Source organism: Bufo gargarizans, unplaced genomic scaffold, assembly GCF_014858855.1.
Source record: "Bufo gargarizans isolate SCDJY-AF-19 unplaced genomic scaffold, ASM1485885v1 original_scaffold_1296_pilon, whole genome shotgun sequence".
In the NCBI taxonomy this organism is placed as follows: domain Eukaryota; kingdom Metazoa; phylum Chordata; class Amphibia; order Anura; family Bufonidae; genus Bufo; species Bufo gargarizans.
This window is the reverse complement of record NW_025334298.1, coordinates 14647-37570: the sequence shown is the minus strand read 5'-3', so window position 1 is coordinate 37570 and position 22924 is coordinate 14647. Positions and strand designations below refer to the sequence as shown.

General features: G+C 44.9%; 2 non-coding genes and 2 pseudogenes across 2 annotated transcripts; all 4 read left to right on the top strand.

Moving 5' to 3' along the window:
• Positions 1 to 550: 550 nt before the first annotated feature.
• On the top strand, positions 551 to 746 carry LOC122923166. The gene has a single exon (XR_006387241.1). It is a non-coding gene; the product is annotated as a U2 spliceosomal RNA (small nuclear RNA).
• An 18661-nt stretch (positions 747 to 19407) lies between these two features.
• On the top strand, positions 19408 to 19527 carry LOC122923163 (annotated as a pseudogene).
• Positions 19528 to 19552: 25 nt separating this feature from the next.
• On the top strand, positions 19553 to 19735 carry LOC122923167. Its single transcript, XR_006387242.1, has one exon. It is a non-coding gene; the product is annotated as a U2 spliceosomal RNA (small nuclear RNA).
• Positions 19736 to 20746: 1011 nt separating this feature from the next.
• LOC122923164 lies at positions 20747 to 20889 on the top strand (annotated as a pseudogene).
• The last annotated feature ends 2035 nt before the right edge of the window (positions 20890 to 22924 follow it).

Below are 22924 nucleotides of genomic sequence, written 5' to 3'. Positions count from 1 at the left end.
CCTGGCCTGGAGCTGCGTACATGAGTGTCTTCCATGCCGGGCATTCCAGCACCGAAGAGGATTGACAAGCACCGCGGAGTGTCCTAGGGGAGCATGCAGAGAGGAGGAGGACGTTTACCATCTGTTTTGGTACTGCTATTTTGCACAAAAAATCTGGATAAAAATGTTCCCCTTGATGAAGAAGATCTCAGGACTGAAAGCTTTATCTTTGGACGGTGTCTTTTATGGGTGTCTGGAGTGCCCTTCAAGAATCAAAAGGACAATGGCATGGAAGATCACGAACTGCGTTAAAGTAGCTCTATGGTCGGCCCGGAATATTTTAGTTTTTAAAAATGATCTTATTTCCGAAGAAAATGTTTTAAAGATGGTTTTAGACAAAATGTACAATTATTATTTATTTGATAAAAAAAGAACGCCTTTTGTGTGCCACAAGTGGTTTTTAAGAGAGTGGGCCTCAGTTATATGATTTTATAAAACCCGTTGTTTTTTATGATGTCACCTGTAAAAACGGTTTTATATTTTCTGATGTAATATTGTTATGATTTTAATAAACGATTTTTACCCCTCGATGGTTAAATATCAACTGAAAAAAATCTGTTCTTATCAGTTTAATATCTGATACGTCCCCTATCTGGGGACCATATATTAAATGGATTTTTCGAACAGGGAGATGGAAAAAGAGCTTGCTCTGTCCACTCCACGCATTGACCTGGTATTGCAGTACCTCCAGGACCGGTGTACCCTTTCTATTCCAGTATGAAAAAACTGAATGAAATTGAGAGATGGATTGTAAGCATCCTGGCAGCAGCGAGCAAGTGTCAAGTTGCTGTGTCCTGCCTCAGGAGTCTGCACTTCAGCTTCTCCCCTGTGAGGTTTGTGCTGTGCTGCTTTCTGCATACCTGCATCTAGCCTGTCAATCTCCTAATTGCATCAGCTGTGTGTGGGTTTGTTCCAGCACCAAGCAACCCAGCCAGCCAGTCAGTCACCTCTCCAAACACCTCAATTCCAATTAAGATTGATGGCTTAATTGTTAGGTTAATTGGCTTATCACTAGAGTTGAGCGAACACCTGGATGTTCGGGTTCGAGAAGTTCGGCCGAACATCCCGGAAATGTTCGGGTTCGGGATCCGAACCCGATCCGAACTTCGTCCCGAACCCGAACCCCATTGAAGTCAATGGGGACCCGAACTTTTCGGCACTAAAAAGGCTGTAAAACAGCCCAGGAAAGAGCTAGAGGGCTGCAAAAGGCAGCAACATGTAGGTAAATCCCCTGCAAACAAATGTGGATAGGGAAATGAATTAAAATAAAAATTAAATAAATAAAAATTTACCAAAATCAATTGGAGAGAGGTCCCATAGCAGAGAATCTGGCTTCACGTCACCCACCACTGTAAGAGTCCATTTTCATAAATTTAGGCCCAGCACCCAGGCAGAGGAGAGAGGTCCCGTAACAGAGAATCTGGCTTTATGTCAGCAGAGAATTAGTCTGCATGTCATAGCAGAGAATGAGGCTTCACGTCAGCCACCACTGCAACAGTCCATTGGCATATATTTAGGCCCAGCACCCAGGCAGAGGAGGGAGGTCCCGTAACAGAGAATCTGTCTTCATGTCAGCAGAGAATCAGTCTGCATGTCATAGCAGAGAATGAGGCTTCACGTCAGCCACCACTGCAACAGTCCATTGGCATATATTTAGGCCCAGCACACACACAGGCAGAGGAGAGAGGTCCCGTAACAGAGAATCTGGCTTCATGTCAGCAGAGAATCAGTCTGCATGTCATAGCAGAGAATGAGGCTTCACGTCAGCCACCACTGCAACAGTCCATTGGCATATATTTAGGCCCAGCACACACACAGGCAGAGGAGAGAGGTCCCGTAACAGACAATCTGGCTTCATGTCAGCAGAGAATCAGTCTGCATGTCATAGCAGAGAATGAGGCTTCACGTCAGCCACCACTGCAACAGTCCATTGGCATATATTTAGGCCCAGCACCCAGGCAGAGGAGGGAGGTCCCGTAACAGAGAATCTGTCTTCATGTCAGCAGAGAATCAGTCTGCATGTCATAGCAGAGAATGAGGCTTCACGTCAGCCACCACTGCAACAGTCCATTGGCATATATTTAGGCCCAGCACACACACAGGCAGAGGAGAGAGGTCCCGTAACAGAGAATCTGTCTTCATGTCAGCAGAGAATTAGTCTGCATGTCATAGCAGAGAATGAGGCTTCACGTCAGCCACCACTGCAACAGTCCATTGGCATATATTTAGGCCCAGCACCCAGGCAGAGGAGGGAGGTCTCGTAACAGAGAATCTGTCTTCATGTCAGCAGAGAATTAGTCTGCATGTCATAGCAGAGAATCAGGCTTCACGTCACCCAACATTGGAACAGTCCATTGGCATATACAGTATTTAGGCCCCGGCACCCAGACACAGGAGAGGTTCATTCAACTTTGGGTAGCCTCGCAATATAATGGTAAAATGAAAATAAAAATAGGATTGAATGAGGAAGTGCCCTGGAGTCCAATAATATATGGTTAAGGGGAGGTAGTTAATGTCTAATCTGGACAAGGGACGGACAGATCCTGTGGGATCCATGCCTGGTTCATTTTTATGAACGTCAGCTTGTCCACATTGGCTGTAGACAGGCGGCTGCGTTTGTCTGTAATGACGCCCCCTGCCGTGCTGAATACACGTTCAGACAAAACGCTGGCCGCCGGGCAGGCCAGCACCTCCAAGGCATAAAAGGCTAGCTCTGGCCACGTGGACAATTTAGAGACCCAGAAGTTGAATGGGGCCGAACCATCAGTCAGTACGTGGAGGGGTGTGCACACGTACTGTTCCACCATGTTAGTGAAATGTTGCCTCCTGCTAACACGTTGCGTATCAGGTGGTGGTGCAGTTAGCTGTGGCGTGTTGACAAAAGTTTTCCACATCTCTGCCATGCTAACCCTGCCCTCAAAGGAGCTGGCATTGACACAGCTGCCTTGGCGACCTCTTGCTCCTCCTCTGCCTTGGCCTTGGGCTTCCACTTGTTCCCCTGTGACATTTGGGAATGCTCTCAGTAGCGCGTCTACCAACGTGCGCTTGTACTCGCGCATCTTCCTATCACGCTCCAGTGCAGGAAGTAAGGTGGGCACATTGTCTTTGTAGCGTGGATCCAGCAGGGTGGCAACCCAGTAGTCCGCACAGGTTAAAATGTGGGCAACTCTGCTGTCGTTGCGCAGGCACTGCAGCATGTAGTCGCTCATGTGTGCCAGGCTGCCCAGGGGTAAGGACAAGCTGTCCTCTGTGGGAGGCGTATCGTCATCGTCCTGCCTTTCCCCCCAGCCACGCACCAGTGATGGACCCGAGCTGCGTTGGGTGCCACCCCGCTGTGACCATGCTTCATCCTCATCCTCCTCCACCTCCTCCTCATCCTCGTCCTCCTCGTCCTCCAGTAGTGGGCCCTGTCTGGCCACATTTGTACCTGGCCTCTGCTGTTGCCAAAAACCTCCCTCTGAGTCACTTCGAAGAGACTGGCCTGAAAGTGCTAAAAATGACCCCTCTTCCTCCTCCTCCTGGGCCACCTCCTCTTGCATCATCGCCCTAAGTGTTTTCTCAAGGAGACATAGAAGTGGTATTGTAACGCTGATAACGACGTCATCGCCACTGGCCATGTTGGTGGAGTACTCGAAACAGCGCAACAGGGCACACAGGTCTCGCATGGAGGCCCAGTCATTGGTGGTGAAGTGGTGCTGTTCTGTAGTGCGACTGACCCGTGCGTGCTGCAGCTGAAACTCCACTATGGCCTGCTGCTGCTCGCACAGTCTGTCCAGCATGTGCAAGGTGGAGTTCCACCTGGTGGGCACATCGCATATGAGGCGGTGAGCGGGAAGGCCGAAGTTACGCTGTAGCGCAGACAGGCGAGCAGCAGCAGGATGTGAACGCCGGAAGCGCGAACAGACGGCCCACACTTTATGCAGCAGCTCTGACATGTCGGGGTAGTTGTGAATGAACTTCTGCACCACCAAATTCAGCACATGCGCCAAGCAAGGGATGTGCGTCAAATTGGCTAGTCCCAGAGCTGCAACGAGATTTCGCCCATTATCGCACACCACCAGGCCGGGCTTGAGGCTCACCCGCAGCAACCACTCGTCGGTCTGTTGTTCTATACCCCGCCACAACTCCTGTGCGGTGTGGGGCCTGTCCCCCAAACATATGAGTTTCAGAATGGCCTGCTGACGTTTACCCCGGGCTGTGCTGAAGTTGGTGGTGAAGGTGTGTGGCTGACTGGATGAGCAGGTGGAAGAAGAGGAGGAGGAAGCCGAGAAGGAGGAGGTGGCAACAGGAGGCAAAGAATGTTGCCCTGCGATCCTTGGCGGCGGAAGGACGTGCGCCAAACAGCTCTCCGCCTGGGGCCCAGCTGCCACTACATTTACCCAGTGTGCAGTTAGGGAGATATAGCGTCCCTGGCCGTGCTTACTGGTCCACGTATCTGTGGTTAGGTGGACCTTGCCACAGATGGCGTTGCGCAGTGCACACTTGATTTTATCGGATACTTGGTTGTGCAGGGAAGGCACGGCTCTCTTGGAGAAGTAGTGGCGGCTGGGAACAACATACTGTGGGACAGCAAGCGACATGAGCTGTTTGAAGCTGTCTGTGTCCACCAGCCTAAATGACAGCATTTCATAGGCCAGTAGTTTAGAAATGCTGGCATTCAGGGCCAGGGATCGAGGGTGGCTAGGTGGGAATTTATGCTTTCTCTCAAATGTTTGTGAGATGGAGAGCTGAACGCTGCCGTGTGACATGGTTGAGATGCTTGGTGACGGAGGTGGTGGTGGTGGTGTTGGTGGTACATCCCCTGTTTGCTGGGCGGCAGGTGCCAACGTTCCTCCAGAGGCGGAGGAAGAGGCCGAGGCGGCAGCAGCAGAAGAGGCCGAGGCGGCAGCAGCAGAAGAGGTAGCAGGGGGAGCCTGAGTGACTTCCTTGGTTTTAAGGTGTTTACTCCACTGCAGTTCATGCTTTGCATGCAGGTGCCTGGTCATGCAGGTTGTGCTCAGGTTCAGAACGTTAATGCCTCGCTTAAGGCTCTGATGGCACAGCGTGCAAACCACTCGGGTCTTGTCGTCAGCACATTGTTTGAAGAAGTGCCATGCCAGGGAACTCCTTGAAGCTGCCTTTGGGGTGCTCGGTCCCAGATGGCGGCGGGCAGTAGCAGGCGGAGTCTCTTGGCGGCGGGTGTTCTGCTTTTGCCCACTGCTCCCTCTTTTGCTACGCTGTTGGCTCGGTCTCACCACTGCCTCTTCCTCCGAACTGTGAAAGTCAGTGGCACGACCTTCATTCCATGTGGGGTCTAGGACCTCATCATCCCCTGCATCGTCTTCCACCCAGTCTTGATCCCTGACCTCCTGTTCAGTCTGCACACTGCAGAAAGACGCAGCAGTTGGCACCTGTGTTTCGTCATCATCAGAGACATGCTGAGGTGGTATTCTCATGTCCTCATCATCAGGAAACATAAGTGGTTGTGCGTCAGTGCATTCTATATCTTTCACCGCTGGGGAAGGGCTAGGTGGATGCCGTTGGGAAACCCTGCCAGCGGAGTCTTCAAACAGCATAAGAGACTGCTGCATAACTTGAGGCTGAGACAGTTTCCCTGGTATGCATGGGGGTGATGTGACAGACTGATGGGGTTGGTTTTCAGGCGCCATCTGTGCGCTTTCTGCAGAAGACTGGGTGGGAGATAATGTGAACGTGCTGGATCCACTGTCGGCCACCCAATTGACTAATGCCTGTACCTGCTCAGGCCTTACCATCCTTAGAACGGCATTGGGCCCCACCATATATCGCTGTAAATTCTGGCGGCTACTGGGACCTGAGGTAGTTGGTACACTAGGACGTGTGGATGTGGCAGAACGGCCACGTCCTCTCCCAGCACCAGAGGGTCCACTAACACCACCACGACCATGTCCACGTCCGCGTCCCTTACTAGATGTTTTTCTCATTGTTATGGTTCACCACAACAACAAAATATTATTTGGCCCAATGTATTGTATTCAAATTCAGCGGGATATAAATTTGAGGCCTAGTATTTAGGCGCTGGGTGACCGGTATGGATTTACTAACAGAATTAGACTTGGAAATGCACAGTAGCGTGTGTGTGAAGTTATTCTGAATGACCCTATGTGCACCTTGAATATTATATACCCTTTTAGGGATAGATTTCAAATAGCTCTGATACAGCAGAAACCACTAAATTTTTAAATTGCTAAATTGGGAATTGTATTTCAACCCAGAACAAAAAATGTGCTTTGACGGACACTAAATAACTTTCCCAGCCACAACAGGACAGCGGTAACGAGAGATTTAGCGGGATATAAATTTGAGGCCTAGTATTTAGGCGCTGGGTGACAGGTATGGGTTTAGTGACAGAATTAGACTTGGAAATACACAGTAGCGGGTGTGTGTGAAGTTATTCTGAATGACCCAATGTGCACCTTGAATATTATATACCCTTTTAGGGATAGATTTCAAATAGCTCTGATATAGCAGAAACCACTAAATTATGAAATTGCTAAATTGGGAATTGTATTTCAACCCAGAACAAAAAATGTGCTTTGACGGACACTAAATAACTTTCCCAGCCACAACAGGACAGCGGTAACGAGAGATTTAGCGGGATATAAATTTGAGGCCTAGTATTTAGGCGCTGGGTGACAGGTATGGGTTTAGTGACAGAATTAGACTTGGAAATGCACAGTAGCGGGTGTGTGTGAAGTTATTCTGAATGACCCTATGTGCACCTTCAATATGATCTACCCTTTTAGGGATAGATTTCAAATAGCTCTGATATAGCAGAAACCACTAAATTATGAAATTGCTAAATTGGGAATTGTATATCAACCCAGAACAAAAAATGTGCTTTGACGGACACTAAATAACTTTCCCAGCCACAACAGGACTGCGGTAACGAGAGATTTAGCAGGATATAAATTTGAGGCCTAGTATTTAGGCGCTGGGTGACAGGTATGGGTTTAGTGACAGAATTAGACTTGGAAATACACAGTAGCGGGTGTGTGTGAAGTTATTCTGAATGATCCAATGTGCACCTTGAATATTATATACCCTTTTAGGGATAGATTTCAAATAGCTCTGATATAGCAGAAACCACTAAATTATGAAATTGCTAAATTGGGAATTGTATTTCAACCCAGAACAAAAAATGTGCTTTGACGGACACTAAATAACTTTCCCAGCCACAACAGGACAGCGGTAACGAGAGATTTAGCGGGATATAAATTTGAGGCCTAGTATTTAGGCGCTGGGTGACAGGTATGGGTTTAGTGACAGAATTAGACTTGGAAATGCACAGTAGCGGGTGTGTGTGAAGTTATTCTGAATGACCCTATGTGCACCTTGAATATTATATACCCTTTTAGGGATAGATTTCAAATAGCTCTGATATAGCAGAAACCACTAAATTATGAAATTGCTAAATTGGGAATTGTACTTCAACCCAGAACAAAAAATGTGCTTTGACGGACACTAAATAACTTTCCCAGCCACAACAGGACAGCGGTAACGAGAGATTTAGCGGGATATAAATTTGAGGCCTAGTATTTAGGCGCTGGGTGACAGGTATGGATTTAGTGACAGAATTAGACTGGGATATGGCCTAAAAATAACCACACTATTGCTGGTTAAATGCACTTGGTGACGGGCGCAGCTTGCCCCTGATGTAGTATATGGCCAAAAAATGAACAGACTATTGCTGGTTAACCACTTCAGCCCCGCTAGCTTAAACCCCCTTCATGACCAGAGCACTTTTTACACTTTGGCACTACACTCGTTTCACCGTTTATCGCTCGGTCATGCAACTTACCACCCAAATGAATTTTACCTCCTTTTCTTCTCACTAATGGAGCTTTCATTTGGTGGTATTTTATTGCTGCTGACATTTTTACTTTTTTTGTTATTAATCAAAATGTAACGATTTTTTTGCAAAAAAATGACATTTTTCACTTTCAGCTGTAAAATGTTGCAAAAAAACGACATCCATATATAAATTTTTCGCCAAATTTATTGTTCTACATGTCCTTGATAAAAAAAAAAATGTTTGGGCAAAAAAAAAAAAATGGTTTGCGTAAAAGTTATAGCGTTTACAAACTATGGTACAAAAATGTGAATTTCCGCTTTTTGAAACAGCTCTGATTTTCTGAGCACCTGTCATGTTTCCTGAGGTTCTACAATGCCCAAACAGTAGAAAAACCCCACAAATGACCCCATTTCGGAAAGTAGACACCCTAAGGTATTCGCTGATGGGCATAGTGAGTTACATAGAACTTTTTATTTTTTGTCACAAGTTAGCGGAAAATGATGATGATTTATTATTATTATTTTTTTTCTTACAAAGTCTCATATTCCACTAACTTGCGACAAAAAATAAAAAATTCTAGGAACTCACCATGCCCCTCACAGAATACCTTGGGGTGTCTTCTTTCCAAAATGGGGTCACTTGTGGCGTAGTTATACTGCCCTGGCAATTTAGGGGCCCAAATGTGTGAGAAGTACCTTGCAATCAAAATGTGTAAAAAATGACAGGCGAAACCCGAAAGGTGCACTTTGGAATATGTGCCCCTTTGCCCACCTTGGCATCAAAAAAGTGTCACACATCTGGTATCGCCGTACTCAGGAGAAGTTGGGGAATGTGTTTTGGGGTGTCATTTTACATATACCCATGCTGGGTGAGAGAAATATCTTGGCAAAAGACAACTTTTCCCATTTTTTTATACAAAGTTGGCATTTGACCAAGATATTTTTATCACCCAGCATGGGTGTATGTAAAATGACACCCCAAAACACATTCCCCAACTTCTCCTGAGTACGGCGATACCAGATGTGTCACACTTTTTTGCTGCCAAGGTGGGCAAAGGGGCACATATTCCAAAGTGCACCTTTCGGGTTTCGCCGGTCATTTTTTACACATTTTGATTGCAAAGTTCTTCTCACACATTTGGGCCCCTAAATTGGCAGGGCGGTATAACTACCCCACAAGTGACCCCATTTTGGAAAGAAGACACCCCAAGGTATTCCGTGAGGGGCACTGCGAGTTCCTAGAATTTATTTATTTTTGTCACAAGTTAGCGGAAAATGATGATTTTTTTTTTTTCTCTTTTTTCCTTACAAAGTCTCATATTCCACTAACTTGCGACAAAAAATAAAAAATCTAGGAACTCGCCATGCCCCTCACGGAATACCTTAGGGTGTCTTCTTTCCAAAATGGGGTCACTTTTGGCGTAGTTATACTGCCCTGGCAATTTAGGGGCCCAAATGTGTGAGAAGTACCTTGCAATCAAAATGTGTAAAAAATGGCCTGCGAAATCCGAAAGGTGCACTTTGGAATATGTGCCCCTTTGCCCACCTAGGCTGCAAAAAAGTGTCACACATCTGGTATCGCCGTACTCAGGAGAAGTTGGGGAATGTGTTTTGGGGTGTCATTTTACATATACCCATGCTGGGTGAGAGAGATATATTGGCAAAAGACAACCTTTCCCATTTTTTTTATACAAAGTTGGCATTTGACCAAGATATTTCTCTCACCCAGTATGGGTATATGTAAAATGACACCCCAAAACACATTCCCCAATTTCTCCTGAGTACGGCGATACCAGATGTGTGACACTTTTTTGCAGCCTAGATGCGCAAAGCAGCCCAAATTCCTTTTAGGAGGGCATTTTTAGACATTTGGATCCCAGACTTCTTCTCACGCTTTAGGGCCCCTAAAAAGCCAGGACAGTATAAATACCCCACATGTGACACCACTTTGGAAAGAAGACACCCCAAGGTATTCAATGAGGGGCCTGGCGAGTTCATAGAATTTTTATTTTTTTGCATAAGTTAGCGGAAATTGATTTTTTTTTGTTTTTTTCTCACAAAGTCTCATTTTCCGCTAACTTAGGACAAAAATTTCAATCTTTCATGGACTCAATATGCCCCTCAGCGAATACCTTGGGGTGTCTTCTTTCCGAAATGGGGTCACATGTGGGGTATTTATACTGCCCTGGCTTTTTAGGGGCCCTAAAGCGTGAGAAGAAGTCTGGAATATAAATGTCTAAAAATGTTTACGCATTTGGATTCCGTGAGGGGTATGGTGAGTTCATGTGAGATTTTATTTTTTGACACAAGTTAGTGGAATATGAGACTTTGTAAGAAAAAACTAACAAAAAAAATATATATTTCCGCTAACTTGAGCCAAAAAAATGTCTGAATGGAGCCTTACAGGGGGGGGTGATCAATGACAGGGGGGTGATCAATGACAGGGGGGTGATCACCCATATAGACTCCCTGATCACCTCCATCATTGATCACCCCCCTGTAAGGCTCCATTCAGACGTCCGTATGATTTTTACGGATCCATGGATACATGGATCGGATCCGCAAAACACATGCGGACGTCTGAATGGAGCCTTACAGGGGGGTGATCAATGACAGGGGGTGATCAGGGAGTGTATATGGGTGATCACCCCCTGTCATTGATCACCCCCCTGGTAAGGCTCCATTCAGACGTCCGTATGATTTTTACGGATCCATGGATACATGGATCGGATCCGCAAAACACATGCGGACGTCTGAATGGAGCCTTACAGGGGGGTGATCAGAGAATCTATATGGGTGATCACCCGCCTGTCATTGATCACCACCCTGTAAGGCTCCATTCAGACGTCCGTATGTGTTTTGCGGATCCGATCCATGTATCTGTGGATCCGTAAAAATCATACGGACGTCTGAACGGAGCCTGACAGGGGGGTGATCAATGACAGGGGGGTGATCAATGACAGGGGGGGTGATCAGGGAGTTTATATGGGGTGATCAGGGGTTTATAAGGGGTTAATAAGTGACGGGGGGGGTGTAGTGTAGTGTTTGGTGCGACTTTACTGACCTACCTGTGTCCTCTGGTGGTCGATCCTAACAAAAGGGACCACCAGAGGACCAGGTAGTAGGTATATTAGACGCTGTTATCAAAACAGCGTCTAATATATCTTTAGGGGTTAAAAAAAATCACATCTCCAGCCTGCCAGCGAACGAATCGCCGCTGGCAGGCTGGAGATCCACTCGCTTACCTTCTGTTCCTGTGAGCGCGCGCGCCTGCGTGCGATATGACGCGTCGATGCGTCCAGGAGGAACAAATCAACCACCTCCCGGACGCATCAGCGCGTTAGGCGGTCGGGAGGTGGATAAAGAAATGCTTATTCTTGTCCGCAAAATGGACAAGAATAGGACATGATCTATAATTTTTGCTGAGCCATGGAACAGAGCAACGGATGCGGACAGCACACAGAGTGCTATCCGCATCTTTTGCGGCCCCATTGAAGTGAATGGGTCAACACCCGAGCCGCAAAAAATGCGGCTCGGATGGGGACCAAAACCACGGTCGTGTGAATGAGCCCTAAGGGAAATATCTGCGCCTGTTCTGTGTTTAGAGCCGCACCTGGCGGCACTAATGAAAATCACTGACCGAAAGCCGAATGTGTGAATAAGGCATTAGGCTGGGTTCAAGCGAAAAAAAACAAAAAAACACCTTTTTGGTTGTGGAAAAGCCAGCAGATTTCATCCTCTTCATTGAGAAGGATGAATTCTGCAAGCGAAATCCACTGTATAAATTTAAATGCCGCAGATTTCAAATCTACAATACTGCAGCTTTTTTCTGCTTTTTTTATGCAGTGTGTGGATACTGTACAACACTGTGGACTTGCCACATGAAAATACATGGCAGCAAATCCACAGCATTTCAGTCACATACCCTAAAACTGTATTTTATGTATATATACATAGAAGAAAAAAAGGGATAGATAGATTGCCATTTATTGAAAAAAAAAAAGAATGAAAGAAAGAAAGAAATGTGTTTACAGTAAGTGTTCTGTACATACCAGTCTCCCTCACTAGCAGGCTGTGAGGAGAGGGAGATGATAGTAAGTTATTGTTTACTCACAAACTTCTGCATAATTACTGTGACTGGATGTCACAGTAATCACATGCCCTGGAGACCATTCTGATTCTGGAGGCAGCAGGAGTCACAGAGGTACTATGGGGCTATTGCAATCTCCCTCAGCCCTCCCTCCCAAACAGCTGAGTGCTGTAACTGGATACTACCGAGCTCACATGTCCTGGAGACCATGCTGATTGGTCTCCAGGTGAAATCAGCTGCTGGGGGGATCGCTGCTGCAGTGTAAATGTACCGATCTCCCTCTCCTGCCAGCACTAATGAGAGGGAGACGGTATAAGCATGTCAGAGCGCTGTAACTGGAAATTACAGCGCTCACATGCCCAGGAGACCATGCTGATCGGTCTCCAGGTCTTAAAGTTTAACATTAACATTGCAATAATTAGTTTAAATACCGATCTCCCTCTCTGACCGGCAGTACTGAGAGGGAGATGGTAGATGCATTTGTGATCGCTCTGACTGCTTGTCAGAGCGATCAAAAGAACAGAGACCAGGAAAAAAGGTCTCAGGGTAAAGCTCCATGTTCTTGGCTGTCAGGAGGCAGCTGAGTCACGGAGTTTCTGTGTACAGGGGCAGAGCACAGGGGGGAAAGCTGCAGGACATTTTAAAACGTGCTGTCAGAAATAGAGATCCACCTCCTGGACGTTTATAGTCAATGGGCAGACGGGAGGTGGTTAAATGCACTTGGTGTCACAGCTTGACCAACCACACTACTGAGGGTTAAATGCACTTGTGACGGGCGCAGCTTGCCCCTGATGTAGTATATGGCCAAAAAATAAACAGACTATTGCTGGTTAAATGCACTTGGTGTGACAGCTTCACCCTGATGTAGGCTTTAGCCAAAAAACAACCACACCATTGAGGGTTAAATGCACTTGGTGACAGGCGCAGCTTGCCCCTGATTTAGTATATGGCCAAAAAATGAACAGACTATTGCTGGTTAAATGCACTTGGTGTGACAGCTTCACCCTGATGTAGGCTTTAGCCAAAAAACAACCACACCATTGAGGGTTAAATGCACTTGGTGACAGGCGCAGCTTGCCCCTGATTTAGTATATGGCCAAAAAATGAACAGACTATTGCTGGTTAAATGCACTTGGTGTGACAGCTTCACCCTGATGTAGGCTTTAGCCAAAAAACAACCACACCATTGAGGGTTAAATGCACTTGGTCGCAGCTTGGATGCACTTGGTCGCAGCACCGCACAAGACACAAAATGGCCGCCGATCACCCCAGAAAAAAGTGACTGACAAACGGTCTGGGCAGCCTAAAAACAGTGAGTGAGCATTTGAATTTCAGCAGCTCAATGATGCACAGCTGCAGATCGATCGATTAATCAAGTGAAGTCCTTTGGAGGAGTTAATCTGCCTAATCTCGCCCTACTGTCGCATCCGCAACCTCTCCCTACGCTAATCAGAGCAGAGTGACGGGCGGCGCTATGTGACTCCAGCTTAAATAGAGGCTGGGTCACATGGTGCTCTGGCCAATCACAGCCATGCCAATAGTAGGCATGGCTGTGACGGCCTCTTGGGGCAAGTAGTATGACGCTTGTTGATTGGCTGCTTTGCAGCCTTTCAAAAAGCGCCAAGAAAGCGTCACAAAAGCGCCAAGAAAGCGACGAACACCGAACCCGAACTTTTACGAAAATGTCCGGGTTCGGGTCCGTGTCACGGACACCCCAAAATTCGGTACGAACCCGAACTATACAGTTCGAGTTCGCTCATCCCTACTTATCACCTGAATGAATTGTTTTGATATCACCGGACTGCATTGTTTGGACCTCCACTCCACGCACCTACCTCCACTCCACGCACCATGGCTTTGATTTGGGCCTGTTGTGCACACCTGTGCAGGCTGCTGACTTGTTCCTGTGAATTTCCCCTTTTGTAGCAAGTTGGCTGGATGTAACCAATTTAGCTTTTGTAGTGCTTTAGTAAATAAGTAAAATTTGTTTGCCTGTGTCTCCCTCTTGTGGATCTTGTAAACTGGATGGATGACTTGGAGGCTAAAAAGTAGTCCAGCACTTCCTATGTATCAGCAATAGCTGGACCTGCCTTGTCTGGCCAATGGACGGAACACTGCACGTGTCACAAGAGGCTAGTAAGGTCAGAGGTCAAGTAAGGTCAGGTCAGTGGATGACATCACAAGTGCCCTGATGGAACACTCAACAATGGGGCCGTGACATCACAATCAACAATGCCTACCTACATCTTTTTTTTTTTTTTTAATTTTTTTTTCCTCAGTACTCTCCATTCACTCCTTATCAGTCTTTCTGCTTGGCGTGCTTTGGCATCCGGAATTGCGTGCGAAGAAAAGGCGTTACCAACAGTGGTGGGCGGAGCTATGCAGATACGAAAAACACAAAGTGGAGCATTCTGGTGATTCCAGAGCGTAGCACGCACGTTTTTCCTTGTTTGTGAGAGAAAGAAGCCTCCCGGACTGTCTCTGCAGCTGGGGCCTGTATAGGCTATCGCCATCACAAGTGTTCTGCATTGGGGACCGTCAGCCTCTAGGGCGAACCCTTTTCTGGTTATCGCTTCTCGGCCCTTTGGCTACGATCAAGGCATGTCCGGACGTAGCCAGGGCCGAGGCTGAGAGGGCGATCAACATGGGAGTGAAGATTCGCTCTGCAGAGGCCGGAGATTTCCGGGTCAAAAACGGTTTCCGGATCGACGTCGAGGAGGAGAAGAGAGAAATTTTCACGTTGGAATATTTGGTCAAGGAGGTGCTGTTCAGACGACTTCATGTGAGTAAGGACGAAATTTTGTGTTTGCAAGACCCAAGGAAAGGATGTTTTACTTTAGTCTTTAACAACTCCCCTGCTTGTCACAATCTATTGGAGTTCCTGAGGGGATACGAGAAGGATCCTGTGCTTGATGGGGTGACTTTCACCTTGTTGTACAATGACGATGTACCACTGGTAGTCTTTATGTACAACCCTTATGTTCCCTTAGAAAATATTACTGCCTTCTTGAGCAGGTACTGTGAGCAAATACGGTATTCCCACAAGGTGCAGAATCCGTTAGGTATTTGGACAGGGAAATATAAGTTTTTCGTTCAATTTAAGGGAGATGTGACAAGCCCGGGTGGTTTGTGCTATCCTCCTTTGACTTTTGCCATTGGGAGGGATAGGGGTTATCTGTTTTTTCCTGGCAATCCACTTTTTTGCAGAAGATGTAGAAGCTTTGGACATGTGATGAAACAATGTGCAGCAGCTTCAGTCAGATGCATAAAGTGTAACAAGGACGGGCATGTGTCCAGGGTGTGCACAAATGACCCGGTATGTAATGTGTGTGGGCAGGAGGGGCACCTTTTCAGAGCTTGTCCCCTGAATACTAGGTCTACGTCTAAAACTTACTCAGAGGCAGCCAGAACATGGACTCCGGTTCCTGAGAGATATAACACACAGAGTAGTGATGCTAATAAGAGCGTTGGAGGCGAGGAGGGTCCTGTGGAGGAAGGAGGCGAGGAGGGTCCTGTGGAGGAAGGAGGCGAGGAGGGTCCTGTGGAGGAAGGAGGCGAGGAGGGTCCTGTGGAGGAAGGAGGCGGTGACAAAGGAGAAATGGAGGTTTCTTTACCTGTTGTGGACTTGATATTGCCATCAGATGTGACTACTGGGCTGCAAGGAGACGGAGAGATGGACACCTCTTTATCCAAGTCTCCAGAGTTGCCATGGAATGTAACTCAAGGGGGAGGAGAGGTGGAGGATCAAGGGGTTTCTCCTAAAATAACAAGAGAGTCCGAGGAGTCGGGTTTGGACTTATTCAGCAAAAGACCTAGGATGGATTCCCCTGTGAGTGAGGGGGCCAGTCCTAGGGAGATGTATCCAGGACCTGAAAGTGCTAACGAACAGTCTTTCCTGGAAGAGGTGATGTCTCAAGGCTTTGGGTGTGTTTTTTCCCCCCCAGGAGAAGAAGGCTGAGCAAGAGATGGGGAGTGGAGAATTGTTCCCTTAAAAAAAATCCATCATGAGGGATAAGGCTCGCTATAATGTTCTATCTCTGAATGTTCGGCTTTTAAAGTCCAAAGCAAGAAGGACTTCCATTTTTGAATTCCTAAAAAACCAGCCTGTGGACATAATATGTGTGCAAGAATGTGGGATAGACGAAGTGATAGATGAGAGTGAATGGGTGTATGGGAAATCTTTGTGGTCAGGATCATGTGAAAATAGGAATTCGGGTGTAGGTATTTTGTTAAAGAATAGTAGTATGTGTGTGGATTCTTATACTATAGTGGAAGCTGGGAGATGTATGTTGGCTGTGATTAAGTGTAAAGAGTGGAAATTTAAAATTATCAATGTCTATGGGTCAACGAAAAAAGAGGAACGGGTGAGTTTGTTGGAAAAGCTGAATGTGTTTTTGGTTGGGAGAATGGAAACAATAATGGTGGGTGACTTTAATAGTGTGTTAGAGGGTGAGAAAAAAGATGTGTAAGGATGTATGTTAGGTAAACTAATTAGTGATTTCTCTTTTGTAGATGCAGCTGAATCCATGATGGGGAGACCACCACCATGTACTTATAAATCAGAGGCAGGGGGCATTGAATCTAGGATAGATTTTGTTTTTTTATCAAAAAATATAAAATGCATTAATTTTTTGCAGGAGGATGTATGTTTCTCGGATCATATGTGTTTAAGGTGTTGTGTGGAAGGGAACGTTGAAAGTGTTTATGGGAGAGGGTTGTGGAAGTTAAATGTTAAATTACTGGATGATGAGAATGTAATGAAATATTTTAGGATTGAATATACGAAATGGAGGAGGAGGAAGGATGAATGGGAGGATGTGTTAGAATGGTGGGACTGGGTGAAAAAGAGAATAAAAGTTTTTTTCAGGAAATGGGGTTATAAGAAAGCAAGGTTACTGAGGAATGAATATAAGGATTTGGGTATGAGAATTGCATGGCTGAGAAAGCTAGATAGATTAGGTGTTAATGTGGATGACTTATTGGTGAATGCAAAGGAAAAAATGAAGCAGTTAATGGAAAAGAAAGGAAGGGAAATTATTTTTAGATCTAAAGTGCAATTTTTAGAAGAAAATGAAAAATGTACTAGGTTTTTCTTTAAGAAGGTATGTGGAAAGAAAGAAGATATGACTGAGATTATTAATGGAGAAGGTCAGTGTGTAAGTGGGGGAGGGGTTGTGAAAGTGGTAGAGGAATTTTATTCAACTTTGTATGAGGAGAAAGGTGTGGATAAAAGTCTAATGCAGGATGTATTAAATTGTTTAGATGAAAGGTTAAGTATGGAGGATGGAGAGGGAATGAAGAATGAAATGAGTATGGATGAGATTAGGAAGATTGTTTTTGACGCCAAGAAAAATAAAACGCCTGGGAAGGATGGGATTCCGATTGAGTTATATGTGAGTGCTTGGGAATGGATAGGAGAAGATTTGTTTGAGGTGTGTAAGTATATGTGGCATAGTGGTAAGATAAGTGAGACAATGAAAGAAGGAGTGGTTGTGTTAATTTTTAAGAAAGGTGAGAAGAAAGGAGTGGAGAATTGGAGGCCGATAACTTTGTTGAATGCTGATTGTAAGGTTTTTAGTAAGTTTTTGGCAAATCGTATGCGTGGGGTGGTGGATAAGGTAGTAGGGGAGGATCAAGTGTGTGCTGTACCTGGGAGAAGTATGATGGAGAATTTAATTTTGTTGAGGGATGTGATTGGTGATTGTTTGGATAGAAGACAGAAGTGTATGGTGTTGACGATTGATTTTGAAAAGGCTTTTGATCGGGTATCGCATGAGTATATGTTTAAGGTATTGGAAGTGATGGGGTATCCGGATTGTTTTGTGAAGTGTGTTAAGAGTTTATATGATGGAGTGTCTAGTGAGATTTTGGTGAATGGTTCTTTAAGTAAGAAGATAAGTGTGCAGTCAGGGGTAAGACAGGGATGTCCTATGTCTCCGGTGTTGTTTATAAGTGTTATAGAGGTTTTGATGTGCTTGATTAGGAAAGATAAAGTGATGAGGGGTATGTTAGTTCCAGGTAGTGGGGGTAAGTATGTAAGTGTTTTGGGATATATGGATGATGTGGTTATTGTAAATAATAGTGTGCCCGCAATGAGGAGAGCAAGATTAATTTTGGACTTATTTTGTGGCGCATCAGGTTTTAGAGTAAACTGGAGTAAGTGTTCTTTTAAATGTTTTGGTGATAGTCAGATGAGATTGAAGGATGTGAAGCATGAAGATGGGGCGATTAAAGTGCTGGGTGTTTTTTTGAATGATGATTTGAGAGGAAATGAGAGTTGGGATGAATGCGAAAAAAGGATTGAAAGGAAGTTTAATTTTTGGAGACTGAGAGTTCTAAGCTTGACTGGGAAAGTGTTAATTGTTAAGTCTGTTGTTCTACCTTTAGTATGGTTTGTGTTTGGTGTTTTTCCAGTGAATGGTACGAAAGTAAAGAAAGTAGAGAAAATGATTTTCACTTTTTTATGGGGTAGTAAGATGGAGAAATTGAAAGGAGAAATTGAAAAGAGAGTATGTGTACAAAGCGAGAGAGAATGGAGGACTTGGTTTACCAAATTTGGGGTTGTTCTTGGGGATAACATATATTAAGATGCTTGTTGTAATGAATGGGAGGAAGAATAAATGTGCTTATATGATGAGTTATATGGCAGGGTGGATGTTGTTTGGATTGAAGTGGAAGAAAAGAGATGTTAGAGTTCCGGTGGCCTTTAAGTGTCCTAAATGGTATTTGGTGATAGAAAGTTTTGTTAGAAAGTATGATTTGTTGGCTTTGAAAATGGAGGATTTTAAAAACAAGAAGAAGGTAATGAATGAAATATGTAAGAATGAAGTTGTCTGTGATATAATGAATTTAAGGTCAAATGTAGCTAAAAGAGTGTGGAAGAATTTGCAAATAAAGGGCGTGTCTAATAGACAGAAAGATGTTGTATGGATGAGTTTGCAGAATATTTTGCCGGTGAGGGAGGTTCAGAAAAAAAGGGATTTAGTTAAGTCTGAGGTTTGCCCGAGAGAAGGATGTGGTGAATCAGAAAGTGTGATGCATTTGGTTTGGAATTGTAAGTATGCTCAGCAGGAATGGGAGGTATGGTTAAAGGTTTGACAGGGGTTAGGTGTATGAATTGGGAAGTTGCAATGTTTGGTCTTGGGGCATGTGGGAAATCGAATTCAAGGTTGTTATGGTTTATTGTGGTATGTGTTTTGGAAAGCTTGTGGGATGCTAGGAATTTATGTGTGTTCAAAAGAGAGTTGGTGGATGAAAAGGACTGTGTAAGATTAATTTTATCAAGATTGTATATTATATATTGTTGGGATAGAAAGCATGGTGGTGGTTTAGATAGTGGAGGTCATGGTGCAGAATATAGGGACAGGATGCCTATTTGGAAAATAAATTAGGAAAAAAATAAAAAAGTTTTCAATATATGCCATAAGGATGAACGGTGAAGTAATGAGCTCAGACAGTTTTTTTTGTACAACGGTTATCCTAAGCTGATTGTACCTGCACTCGTCAGATCGCAGAAGATAAGCAGTTTTAAGGCATGGCAAGTACCAGCTTGGGAGACTGGTTGGGAATCCCTTGTTCCGTTGTAAGAAAGCATACTGAGAAATATGTTACTTACCACTCTGAATGATAAAAAAAAAAAAATCTGTTCTTATCAGTTTAATATCTGATACGTCCCCTATCTGGGGACCATATATTAAATGGATTTTTCGAACAGGGAGATGGAAAAAGAGCTTGCTCTGTCCACTCCACGCATTGACCTGGTATTGCAGTACCTCCAGGACCGGTGCACCCCTTCTACTCCAGTATAAAAAAAAACTGAATGAAATTGAGAGATGGATTTCAGGCATCCCTCCAGCAAGCAAGTGGAAAGTTGCTGTGTCCTGCCCCAGGAGTCTGCACTTCAGCTTCTCCTCAGTCAGGGCTGTGCTGTGCTGCTTTCTGCATACCTGCTGCTGCATCTAGTCTGTCAATCTCCTAATTGCATCAGCTGTGTGTGGGTTTGTTCCAGCACCAAGCAACCCAGACAGCCAGCCAGTTACCTCTCCTTACACCCCAAATCCAATTAAGATTGATGGCTTAATTGTTGGGTTAATTGGCTTATCACCTGAATGCAGTGTTTGGACCTCCACTCTACATTGATTTGGGCCTGTTTTGCACACCAGTGCAGGCTGCTGAGTTTTTTCTGGGAATTGACACTTTTGTAGCAATTATGCTGGATGTAACCAATTTGTTTTCTAGTGCTTTAGTAAATAAGTAAAGTTTGTTTGCCTGTGTCTCCCTCTTGTGGATCTTTTGAACTGGATGGATGACTTGGAGGCTAAAAAGTACTCCAGCGTTTCCTATGTATCAGCAATAGCTGGACCTACCTTGTCTGGCCAATGGACGGAACACTGCACGTGTCACAAGAGGCTTGTCATATCAGAGGTCAAGTAAGGTTAGGTCAGTGGATGACATCACAAGGGCCGTGACTTCACAATCAGCAATGCATACCCCCCCTTTTTTTATTTATTTTTTCCACTACTCTCCATTCACTCCTTATCATCAGTTTTTCTGCTTGGCGTGATTTGGCACCAGGAATTGCGTGCGATGAAAAGGCGTGACCAAAAGTGGTGGGCGGAGCTATACAGATGGCGAACACGAAGAGGAGCATGCTGGTGATTTCTGAGCGTAGGACGCACGTTTTCCCTGGTTTGTGAGAGAAAGAAGCCTCCCGGACTGTGTCTGGGGCTAGGGCCTGTAGGCTGTTGCCTTGGGAAGTGCTCCACATTGGCGATAAGCGGCCCCGTTGTCGAGGCCGACCGGGTTATCGCTTCTCGGCCTTTTGGCTAAGATCAAGTGTAGTATCGAGAGGTGCTGCACTGGTCTTGGCCAGAGGTGCCCCGGGTACCCGGACCTTCGGCCTCTGGCAGAAGCTGCAGTTGATAGCTGCAGTGGAAGACAGTGCTGCTATTGGGGGGGCGGCTTAGTCCCGATCACCCCTGTCACCACACATAGCTGTGGGGGGCAGTCTTGTGGATTTGTTTGGAGTTCCTGTACGTTGCCGTTTGGAGAAAGTATTTTAAAGCGGAAAAGATGGAATTCTGGAAGAAGAAAAACTGCCTACGGGTGTTTTTTAAGGACGACATAATGGGAAGAGAGAGTCTGGTTACTTCTGTTTGGAGAATACTGGAGACACCCTTGGGTGTTCAGAAAAAGGACATGCTTTGTATGCAAGAAAATCATTCAAGAAGGTATGTGGATGTTACTTTGAAGACTGAAGAGATATGTAAACAAGTTTTTGCCAGATGGGTGGAAAAGGAGGAAATGTTGAAAACGACTATTTTTATACAGTCATCGGTAGCAAGAAAAGCGAAGAAATATATTATCTCAATGGACGATCTGTTCATGGAGAATGAAGAAATATTTTTTGAGATCACATTTTGAGTTGGCAAGGTTACAGAGTTATTATATGAATTGTATTGGATGTTGGAATTGACAGATAAGTTTTCTTGTTTGGAGAAAAGAAATAGAAGATAAAGAAGAAGAAAGTTTAAAAGGGAATATTATGGTTTTTGTTTTTGGGCTAAAGGGAAAAAGTTTGTAAAAGTAGATTCTTTGAGAAAAGAAATGGAAAGTAAAGAAGAGAAACCTGAAAGTGAAGGAAAATAAATTGAAGTGAAAGAAGAAGAAGGAAAAGTAGAAGATAGTTTTAAGGAAGATTTTTGGACAGAATTTGTGAAAAGGTATCCAAAAAGAAGAAAAAAAAAGAAAGAAAAGAGAAGAAGAGAATTTTTTCAGTTATGCCGAAGAAAAGGAAAGAAAAGAAGAAAAAGATAGTAGTTTTATTGAGGAAAACACGATGAAGAATGCTGAGATTTGGTGGGTGAAGGAAAGAAGAAAAGTTAAGATGAAGAGATAGTAGATGATTGGTTTTTTGTTATGTTTGTCTTTTATGTGTTGTTTGTTTATTCTTTAAAAAAAAAAATATTAAAAAAAAAAAATAAGAGAAAAAATATGAATAAAAAGTAAAAAATAAGTTGATCTGGATGATGAGGCGTATGGCATAATAAGTAATTGATTTAAAAATGCCGCGTCTTCTGACGCATCAACTAAAAAATAAAATAAAAAAAATTGTGAGGTGCTGCAATTGGTCAGACGTCAGAAGGTAGCTCTCGGGTACGCTCTCTTTTGGCCTGGGGGGATCGTCCTAGGTTCATTGCCTGGACTTCACCCCCCCTGCTGCTATTGGGAGAGAGGCTTAGTCCCGGGGCAGTCGGGTTGCGATCCCCGTTACCCCTAGAAGTCTCTGGACGGCTAGGGGAGCATTTGTTTTTTCGCTCGACAGAGAGAAAAAACAAAAACGCCTAATGGCAGAAGACCCCAGAGGAGGAGTAGGAGGAGGAGGAGGAGGGGACCCAATGGAGGAAGGAGGAGGAGTTGGAGGAGGAGTCGGAGGAGGAATTTTTTTATAAAATAGAAGTTATGCAGCGGTGGCAGGGAAGAAGAAAGAGGAACCCCAAAAGAAAAACCCTATTGATGGAAGAGCCCAAGGAGGAGGAGGAGCCAGAGGCAGTAAAGAGGAGGGAGATGATCACCAAATCCCAGACTACGCAAGAATTAAGAATACAGTCCGTTTTTATGTCACAGAAAAGAAAAAAGAGCAATATAATTTGTTGTACTTAGTTGACAATTTGTAAACTATACGGCCATGATAATCTTAGTTGCCCAGGTACTTGCAAAAGATGTGGAAACACAACACATGAAAGTAATAAATGTACTGCTGGAAGAAAATGTTTCTTTTGTTCTAATTTTGGCCACTTTGCACGTGATTGTCCCCAAAAAGCAGGTACTAGGGCACAACCAGGGCAGCAGAGGCAACCGGTGGAGCAGACGGAATCGCAGCCCCAGAGAGAGGAACAAGATGAGCTACAAAAACACGGAGAGGAGCCGGAGCATATGGATACAACAAGCGGCCCCCCGCAACCAGGTAACCCGAGGGAAAGA